Source organism: Chrysochloris asiatica, unplaced genomic scaffold (assembly GCF_000296735.1).
Source record: "Chrysochloris asiatica unplaced genomic scaffold, ChrAsi1.0 scaffold00131, whole genome shotgun sequence".
NCBI lineage: Eukaryota > Metazoa > Chordata > Mammalia > Afrosoricida > Chrysochloridae > Chrysochloris > Chrysochloris asiatica.
In genome coordinates this window covers 879,221-890,696 of record NW_006408649.1, presented here as the reverse complement: position 1 = coordinate 890,696, position 11,476 = coordinate 879,221, and positions in this window count along the sequence as shown.

The window sequence follows — 11,476 nt, the reverse complement described above, 5'->3', positions numbered from 1 at the left end:
GGGAAGGGAGAGTAACTCACTACCTGGAGTGTAGATACATGTTAATTCAGGTGACAGGGAATGCAATATACAAGAGGAAAGTTGGCAGAAGAGTGATGAAGACTGGTGAAAACAAAGAGAGGAATGCAAAGGTTAAAGGGGATAGACATAAACGCTATTATTTACACAACTCTGCAACAACAGCATTCTCTGAGTAGATACATGGACAGAGACACAGGCTGAATGGGTATAGAAGGAAAAGTGGGAATAGACCACAAAATTTTAAGGGTTTGACAGGATATTTATCCAAGCAATAGAAAAGTGCGTTAGGGGAACAACAACACTAGTAAGGTATGCTCACCATGAATTGGTCAATTATTCAAGATCAAAATGGCTACACTAACCTAAGGACAAAGTTGAGAAAGGATGGGAAGGAAGGTGGAAGAGAATTAAGGAGGGGATTGCAATCATCAAACTAAACAGTGTATAATTTTTTAAATGTAAAAATGATGATCTTCTCTATAAACCTTCACACAATTCACAATAAAAAGTTTTATAATATCATAATAGTCACAAATATTTGTGTCTAGATACTATGTGCCTAGTATCATTTTAAGAATTTTATAAGAATTCGTTTGTTTAATTCTCATAACTCTCTCAGTTAAGTACTATTATCTTTCCAATTCACACATAAGGAAATGTAGGGCCAGAGGGATTAAGTAATTTACCTAAGGTCAGAGTGTAAATGAGTGATGGAGTCCAGACTTCAACCCAGATAGCCTCAACTCCCGACTGACTGCATCACCACACCCCTGGGTTGCCCTGCAAGGTCACGTTCTCCTCCAAATCAAGAGACATCTGCTCTTGCTTTGCCCACCTGCCCATGTCACAGCTCAGAGGGAAATGCTTCCAAAATAATTGCTCCAGGCTGTCGGAAAACGTTGTTGTTTCTTCAAGATGACAGACGCCCTCGGGTGCTAGGAACAACTTTTATAACCTTGAAATGACAGGGTTGAATTTAATATTGTGAGAAGGAACAGTCTGCTGGGGACCATAGAGCTCATTCTGCCTTCCAAAGGGGAGGAAAGCAGATGCTAATATTATAAGAGAAGCACTCCTTAGATAAACTCAGTACAAAATGTTTCAAGGGCTCAGAGGGAAAAAGTTGACACCACCTCCTCATTTTTTTTTCTCCAGCAAAACTGTGTATGATGTTAAGGCTCCTCCTCTCCACCTTAAATGACCCAGCTGAAACACACTGGAATTTTTAGAAAGAATCTTGGCCAAACAACAACAGAAAAACATAATAACACAAATTTTTTTAAAATTTTAATCTCTACTTGAATTTACAAGGTCCAGGTTTCTGACCCTACAGCAGCACTTTGGTTTGTAAAAACAACATGGTGCCAAACACTTTAATAAATTATAAATTGCTTCTCCTCTTCTTTCTCCAATCTGGCACATGAGCTTGCTCTGCTGCCAAATGAGCTAGTTAAGATTCAGTTCAGCTCAACACTTGCCCAGCAATAACCAAGCAGCAGGTTCTGTGACTCCAAGATGTTGAGATGAGTAAGAGGTGCTCACAGAAGGCAGATGTGTAAAATAAACAGAGTTGTTATTGTTGTTAGGTGCCATAGAGTTGGTACCGACTCATAAGGGATGACCCTAAGTTATTTAGACTTTCCCGGCTTACCCTCACTTTCCTTTCTCCTCACTTTCTTCCATCCAGAGAACTTATTCTCCAACTGGTGGTCTCTTCTTCACATACGACCTATGATCAGGGACTGTTGTTGGTGCTGTTGTGTGCCATTAACCTTATAGGACAGATTAGAATTACTCTTCTAGGGTAGGTGGATTTGAAGCACCAACCTTTCAGTTACCAGTGAAGATCTTACTCATTTTGAAGCCAGGGTTCCTTTAGTTGATAGGGTAACAGGTCAGGGGGAAATTAATTTTGGAACAATCAGTGGAGCCATGAAACCTCCAAACAAAAAAGAACAGGAAGGGCAGGATATAAACAAGATAGGGAAACTATCTCTAGATTGGGAAACTATCTCCTTGTACATCTAGAAGCCACTGGGGTTTGTTGACCTTCCCTCCCTATTTAGCAACCCAGTGTAATTTGCTGATCTCCAGCTATCTCAAGCTACCCATTAAGTTTCACCCCCTTTTTTAAAAAAATGTTTTATTGTGAACTATGTGATTGTTTACATGGAAGAACATTAGCTTTACATTCATCCTATGGTGTATTGTTTCACTGCCATGGTTACAATCCCCTCCATGCATCATCAACCAACCAAAGGGTATACTCCCGCAAGCCTGCCCCCTGGTCATCAGCACACAGCCCTTCTCCCTCTCTGGGTCTAGAGTCCCCAGCCACTCCATCTCTCCACGTCATCAACTCTGCCTCCATCTCTGGTGCCACTGCTTCTCTGGGTAGGGTCCCACACTCTGCTCTTCTTCCTTGATGGTCCCAGGGACCTCCGCTCCTGGACTGCTAAATCAATCACTCCCCTCCTTTTGCTACAAAAAGTCTACCTTTACATTTCCAACCCTCACAGTCAGTCCTGAAACAATTATTCACTATTGTACCACAAGAGACCTAGCCTCATTTCCTTTCATCAGCCCTGCCCAGACAGATTGGATACTACTCAGTGGAGATTCTACCTTCCTCCGCACCCTCTGGATCTAGGCTCCCTCTAGAAAGCTTGTAAGCCAGTCACTTCTTGCCTTTGTATGCCCCCTCTCCCCCGCGCATTTTGGGTAGCCAATGTCTAAGTTGCCCATCCCTGTCTACTCTGTGTATGGAGGGGGTTAACTCCCCCCTTAACCAGTGTTCATTGCAAGTGCAAAACATTGCTGGAGGACCCCAACAGGGTGCCACCAGAGCAGACCTGGTTTTCGAACTAGGATCCTAACAGAAGAATGCATGCATAGACAGTTGTGCCAGGTATCCCAGATGCCTCCACAAGGGAATCCACCATGAAATCTTATGCCATCATGGATTGCATGGTGTGTGTTCAGCTTGGGAAAAGAGAAACAAGGAAACAGCCCATGGAAATGGAAATGCTCAAATAGGAAAAGCTCACCACTTTTTTAAAATCTGGCAGAATGGTGACCGAAGCTTAACCCCACGCTATAAAAATACTTTAACTTAGACTGTGATCATGAGGAGAGATGCTACTTTCTGCAGCATGTCTCCCATGCAGGAGAGGCTCTGCTGCCTATGGCATGTCTCTCCTGCCAGAATTTTCTTTACTTTAATAAAGTCTTCTGTAGCCCAACCTGGTAGCACACAGTGAATATTAAAAACCCACTACCATTGAATTGATTCCTACTCATTGCAACCCTTATACATGGGCTTAAGTGTAACCATTGTGAGGTCGGTGTGGGTGTTTCATTCTTTTGTGCATAAAGTTGCTCTGAGTCGAAATCAACGGCACCTAACAACTTACTGGGTTACAGCGGCAGGCTGCATCATCTTTCTTCCATAGAACAGTTGGTGGTTTTGAACTGCTAAACTTGCAGTTAACAGATCAACACTTATCCCACAGTACTACCACTGGTGGTGGTGGTTATGTGCCTTGGAGTCAGTTCCAATTCATAGCGACCCTGGCATTACAAATGTGTATTTTCTAAATCATACTGACTTCTAACTAAACAATATAAACCCAAGCAACTGGGATTCCTGCTTTCCTCTGGAAAAGAAAAGAAATATTGACCTTATTCCTTTTCTTTTTGCTCTATCCCATATATGATAGTACACTGGACAGGTGCTTTAATTCTCTTTTTAATGGATTTTTGGGAAAAAAAAAAAATTAAGAGGCTCTAACTAGTTAATAGAGTCCTGGTGTGGCGTTGTGGGTTAATGCGCCAGACTGCAAAGCCGTTTGAACTGCAAGGTCGGCGATTCAAGCTCACCAGATGCTCCTCGAAAACCCTATACAGGGTCGCTATGGGTCGGAACCGACTCAACAGCACTTTACAACAACAACAACAACTAGTTAATGGACATGTCCAAGTTCACCTAGCTCATAAGTGAAAGCTGGGACTTAATCCATTTTGTCTGCCACCATTCACATTGATTGGTTGCCTGCACAGTCTCTAGAAGCAAATGAAGCATAACGGGAATCCATTACAGGACCCTTACCTCTTATAAACCAGCTGCTTGGTCTTCAGAGTGTCCTTGGGCAAGGTAGCCCCTTTCAGGATAAAGCTAAGGAGATGCATGCCTTCAGTTTGTTACTACGTTGTTAAATAGAAGGTATACCAGCCAATGGGTTCAGTAAAGCCAGCAACAGGCTACTGTTGGGATTCTTATTCCCTTCCCCCAGTTCTACCTTCTTTACTTGCACTCTAAAATAAGCTGCTTTTTCTGCTCTAATGCATACGTTAAATACACACACATTGCAGTTGCTATGGGAACCATCCCTGAGAAGTTCCTGTCTTTTATTCAATTAAAATTTCCACCTCACTCCTTCTTGAAGTGGATACACTTTTATTCACAAGAGGACTGTGAAAAGAAGGTATCCTGATGGGCTTCATTGCCAATGAGCAAACTATTTCTCTCAATCTGATCATCTTTCAAGAGATTCACAGCACTCCAGCAATCATCAAATTAGTCCTAATTAATGTGCCTGTGAGAACACGATGTTCAGGCACTGAGAGCAGCTGCTATCCTCTGGGCTCTCAGGGAAGACAAGATGGACCTTTATGACCACAGCTCCTGCCACATTCATTCTGTGACCCTATAGGAGTCACTTAAACTTCCTGTGCCTTAGCAGCCATCTGTGGCAAACTAGAAAGACAGAGGTAGGCAATGTCTATTAATTCTGGAGTGTAGGAATTCATCCTGTGTGGTTGTTCTTGCAAGAGGCTCCATTGAAGTTTATCTTTCGCTATCAGCAGAAACTAACAGGCTTGCAAATGAATCTTGTAAATACAATTGCAAGGAGCCATTAGTGTAAAACAACCAATGATTTTGGAGCACCTCAGAGGATTCCATTTACAAACTTACCTGGTAATTGCCAAGTAAGCAGATAGAAGGACTGCCTGAGTGGATGTGCAGATGTGATCATTTAAAATCATTTTTATCCACTCATTAAATCACTGGATTGGAAACCAGCAGACCTAAATTTGTTATCTCATTTCCAACATTTACTGCCTGTGTGCTCCAGCAAATGACCTAAATTCCTTGGGCCACAAATTTCTAATTTGGAAAACAGGACTAATAATGGACATAGGGTAAAACAACTAATGAGGTACGTGATACAGAAGAACTTTAAGAACTTTGCAAACTGTAAAAATGTTCATGTTAGTTTTTATGAGAATTGCCATTGTCTATGCAAACCTTGTACACAACTTGAAGAGTGTCCATGTACATACCAGCAGTGAGACTGGCATGAGAATTGACATGAGGATGGCTTAACTCACACATTTGTCTGAGTCAATTCCAACTCCTAGTGATTCTATAGAGCAGGGTAGGACAGCTCCATTGCGTTTCGGTGGCTATACATGTTTACAGATGCAGACTGACACACCTTTCCCCTTAAAGCAGTCCAAATCACTCATTTCTGGATTAACAGCTCAAACAAAGCTTTACCCACCACACCATGACTATATTAAATCTTAAAAAAAAAAAGAAAGAAATCAAATGGATTTCAACTAACAGCATCCCCATGTGTTCTAAGAGCTGTTCCAGAGGGTGTTCCCGGCAGCGACTGTAGGATAAGCACTGGACTGAGGTTCTAAGTATATCAGCAGCTCCGTAAAAGAAAGATGAGGTTGTCTGCTCCCGCAAAGATTTACAGCCTTGGAAACCCCATATTATTGTTGTAAAGTGCCATCTGTTGTTGTTGTTGTTGTTAAGTGCCGTTGAGTCCGTTCCGACCCATAGCGACCCTGTACAGGGTTTCCAATGCTGTAAATCTTTAAGGGAACAGAACGCCTCATCTTTCTCCCGCGGAGCGGCTGCTAGTTTCAAACTGCTGGCCTTAAGGTTCGCAGCCCGATTCGTAACCACCACGCTACCAGAGCTCCTTAAAGTGCCATCTAGTCAGTTCCAACTCACAGTGACACTGTATAGAGTTCCCAAGGCTTTTAAAACTTTTGCGGGAAAAGAAAGCCTCATCTTTCTTCCACAGAGCAGCTGGTGGGCTCAAATCGCTAAAGTTATGGTTCACAGTCAATTGCTTATCCTATGGAGACACCGTGCTCCCCCAGAAACCCTATACATGATTGCTATTAGTCAGAACCAACTCGACAGCACTTAACAGCAACAACAAATTTTACAGAAGCAGATCACTAGGTCCTCCTTCAGCTGCACCTCAAGGAGGTTCTAATCACCAGTTTGGGGGTAGAAGATGAGCAAAAACCATTTGGGGCACTGCTGTAGGATAAACACTGGACTGCGAACAACAACGTTAGAGATTCAAATTCACCAGCTTCCCCTTGGTCATTATTAATCGAAACTGCCTCCACAGCGCTTAACAAAAAAAAAGACCCTCAACAACTAGTTTGACTGACAATGCGCTCAAACATACGGACAGTGAGGACCAGTCTGTGTTTCATTTTGTTGTATGTTTTCTTGTTATGAGTAAGAGCTGATTCCATGACACCTAAAAACAACAGGGACCTTGAACCTCTCTTATCAGCTCATTAAAATAAAACCTCCACATTGCAAGAGCTGCTCCTCTTGCCTCAGTTATTGTCCATATCTGAAAGCAAAGTGCTTACATTTCATTGAAAAAAACAAAAGTCCATGACTTAGAATGATATGTTACTAGGCATCTCTGGGCTAGCCACTTTTCAATATATGAAACTACTCTTTGTGCTACTTAACACAGGCCTACAAATAGGCATAAAAATGACCCGGTATCTTAGCAAAGATGAGAGACTTGGCTTTCCAGAGGGTAGGAACTGTAGGAAAGAAAACCTACGTAAAATCTTTAGCACAGTGCCGAAAGTCTAGTCATAAATGATTGCAATTGTTATAACCTAAACAGAACCTGATTATTTTCTAGGCTTTATATCCTTGCCTGCCTCCTTTGGGCACAGCAGCTGTCAGGTAATATGACTATAATGAATGTTACAAAGAAATTGTGAGGGAGCTGGTGACGAATATTAAATAAACAGTGGTGAAGAATAATAAAGAACATTTCTAATTTCCTTTCAGAAGAAAACATTCTATGAAGACAGTAAGTAGGCAAGGCCTTTGGGATGGCTCCAATTACAATAACAACAGTTATTAGAGCCACTGCTTCCTGAAAACCCACTGTGTGCTGGTTACACTAGGGCACTGACAATTATTTTCTCCCTTCACCTTCAAAAGGGCCTGAAGAAGTAAGACTTCCTCTCCCATTTTACAGATGGAATGACTGAAATTCAAAGAGGGTAGTAAATGGTGCAGAGCAGGAAGGGTAGACTTGTGTTAGAGCACTTACATTAAGACCAGTTGCCTTTGAGTCAAAATTGTGACTAGTAGAATGATGCCGTCTAGGGTTTCCGTGGCTGTGATCTATGGGAAGCAGATTACCGGGCCTGTCTTCCAAGGCACCTCTAAGTGGGTTCAAGAACCTCTAACCTTGTGGTTAAAAGCCAAACATATTAACTGTTTGTACCATCCACACAAACCCTATTTAAAGTCAGGTGTATCTAATTCAAGCACAGCACATACAACACCAGGTTGCAGGGGCTGGGGAGAAGAGAACATTTTATAAGGTATTGCCTCAAAATTTTTCATATAAAGAAATATAAAATAATTTGCCAGAAATTGCCAAAGAAACTTGATAGTTTTAAGAGGGCACGAGCTTGATGGAAGAATCACTGAGTTTCTATTATTTACCCTCTCTCCAGCTCTCATTCAAGCAGAATTTTTATATGCATATGGACTCCTGGTGGCACTGTAGGATCAGCACTGGAATTCTAACCAGAAGGTCAGCAGTTCAAACCCACCAGCTGCTCCTCACTATACAGGGTCAGTATGAGTTGGACTCAACAGCACTTATCAACAACAGCATGGACATAGTGATCAATGTTCAAACATTTCAAGAGGAAGCATATGATTAAGAGCTAATGGTATTGAAGGAAGAAGTCTAAGGTGCACTGAGGCATCGACAAAGAACAAGGCTCTGGAAATTAATGGAATACAAATTGAAAACTTCCAGCACTGGAGGCTTACTTATCTATGACAAGAAATTTGGAAGGCAGCTACCTACCTGGTCAACTGATGGGAAGACATCCATATTTATGTCCATTCTAAAGAAAGATGACCCAATGCAAAGTGGAAATCATCCGAATATTTCATTAGTATTCAACTTCAACCATTTCTTTTTGGTACAGTGACTCTGAGTTTTGCATGTAAGATGCAGGATACTGGATACTTTAAGAGACAAAGAGAAAATTATAACTCATTTCTTATCCTCATGATATTCAGATAATAGGAAAAAAAATTATGTAAATCCAAATAGTTATATTAGAATATAATACAATTTTCATCAAGGTATAGTTAATGTCTTATTATATATTATTATATAAATATTATTATTATATACATATACTGAGAGTCCTTGTGTGGCACTGCGGGTTAATGTGCTGGATGGCAAGGCCTGTTTGAGCTGCAAGATCAGCAGTTCAAGTTCACCAGCCGCTCCTCAGAAACCCTTTACAAGGTGGCTATGAGTCAGAACTGACTTCACAGTACTTAACAACAACAACAACATACATATACTATATAATAGAAAGTTGCACTGGTAGCGTAGTGGTTACATAAGCTGGGCTGCTAACCTAAAGGTCAGCAGTTCGAAACTACCAGTTGTTCCAAGAGGAAAAGATGAGGCTTTCTGCTGCCATAAAGATTTACAGCTTTAGAAACTCTATACAGGGTCGCTATGAGTCAGACCAACTCTATGGAACACCATATAATAGGATTCCTGATGAGGCACTATGGGTTAATACACTGGACTTCAAGGTATATTTGAATTGCAAGGGCAGTGGTTCAAGCTCACCAACCACTACTCCAAAACCCTATACAGGGTCTCCATGGGTCGGAACGAACTCAATGGCACTTAACAACAACAATACTATATAATAACATAGTGTAGTGTAATATGAACGTACTATTGAGTGCTAAAGTTGTTCAAAACTGAGAGGAACTAATTTCTAGAACAGAGGTCAAGGTGATGTGGTATTTTAATTGAGCTTTTAGGCTATGAATGTTGTTAAAGGAGAGAAAGGAAAACAGATCAAGTCCCAGTTTATTCTGGTTTCAGTGCCTCTTGAATGATTGAAGAAAGTCTAAATTAGTTCAATGGTTTTGAGTTGATTGTATTACTGTATTTAACTTTGCACTTGTATCTTTCAACAAATACTTTCAACAATTGCTTACCAGAGTGCTAAGTATGATACTAGGTACAGGGAACACAGCAGTGAACATAGTGGCAAGTCCCTGCACTCCAAAACTTACCTTTGACTCAGACAAGACAGGTAATAAACAAATACATTTATTCTGTGTCATGTATTTATCAATACTATGGATATAAATAAACAGGGAAAGGGATAAGAGTTAGGGTATGGTTTTGCTATTTTATACAGATGGGACGGAAAGTTCTCCTTCACGCTTGAAGGATAAACCACTGTTAGACATGAACAGCTAGACTCTCTTGTCTGATGACCAAAAGTCCTGATTCCCTGAGCATGAGGGAAAACTGCAAGCCTCCCTCTCTGAGCCCAGCATGACCCAGAGATCTCTGAGCCTTCCAATAAACCTTAAGACTCCAGCTTCCCAGAAGACATCACTGCTTTGTCCCTTTTTTGAATTAGGTATAACTAACCTGGGGTAAAATATTTATAACAAGATAGTCTTGGCTGTTAAGAAGCAAATCACACTAAAGCTCCTGATATTTCTAGTTCATGACTGGATTAGTTTTAATTAGAATGCTCTCTGGTTCCTGAAAGATAAATGCAGGACAGAGTATCAGAAAATCGGTTTTACTCCTGTGACTCTTAAAAGATAAATCAACTTGAGAAATTTCCAGTCGTTTTCAGACATCTATTTTTTAAATGTCACTAAAAATTGGGACATTTGCTAAATTATTTTTAGGTCACTGGAATCTTCAGCATTTAAGAGTGTGTTTCAGAGCCAAAAATTCATATGTACAATCTTAAGTTATCTTCACAAATTGAATTCCTGGCCTCCAGCCACTAATAAACTTAGTCTTCTTCAAAGTCTTTACTATCCAGTTCATTTAGCACAGCACTGACTTTTGTACTATTTTTTAATTCACATTTTCTGGTTTCATGTCAAATTTTCAAAATAAGTTGATTTCTAGACCTGTAAGTAAATAATTACAATTTATGGTTTTTAAGATATATATGCTTGTATGGTGCTGTGAGCTAATGCGGTAGACTGCAAAGTCATTTGAACTGCAAGGTTAGTGGGTCAAGCTCACCAGCTGCTCCTTGAAAACCCTATACAAGGTCACTATAGGTCATAATTGACTTGAAGGCACTCAACAACAACGACATGTACATACAAGGGAACTTTTAAAAAGCTCATAGAAAAATTCCATTCTTTTAATTCCATTTTGCCACAAACTTTGTGAATCCTCCTCATATATCATTAAAATTATGAATTATTTGTATACATTTAATAATAAGTTAAAGATAATAAAAAGTGCTTATAAATTTTTTCCATATTTTCATTAATAGAGTTTTCTTTAAAAATTTATTTAGACATTTTAAACAAGAATACTTGATAGTGTCCCAAACTGTAGCATTTGGTAATGTGTTGTTTGTCAAACTATGAGTTAGGAATTCCAGTTATCTTTTGTTATTTTTATTACTTTAAATCATGCCCTTGAGTGGTGATATAGGATAAGCACTGGATGGCAAGGTCAGTTTGAATCGAAAGGTCTGTGGTTCAAACTTACCAGTTGCTCCTTAAAAACCCTATACAGGGTTGCTGTGAGTTGGAATCGGCTCAACAGCCCATGACAAACGATTCATGTTTTAAGGAATTAGAGAATAACTAATCTCAAATTTTCCTCATGTGATGAAGTTTATCTTGTCAATAGTAAAATGATGTAATAAGAAAGTCAGGAACTAGGTACTCTAGAAAAGCTGGGGGAACTAACTGCCATTTAAAGAATGGCTTTTATACCAAAACTAACAACAATATTACATTATTTGACTCATACTTGTTACAAACCATGCTATGAATTTTGGCAAGTCTTAGTTTCTGGTGTGACATAAAGGATAACACTCAACCACAAGGTCGGGTTCAAACTCAGCAGCCGATGTTTGGAAACATTTTACAGGGTCTCTATGAGTCAGAACTGACTCAACAGCACTTAACAACAGGTTTCTTTAGTTTATAAAAATAAATATTGAGATCTAAATTTTAAAGAACTACCAGCTGCTCCGCGGGAGAAAGATGAGGCTTTCTACTCCCGTAAAGATTTACACCCTCGGAAACCCTATACAGGGTCGCTATGGGTCG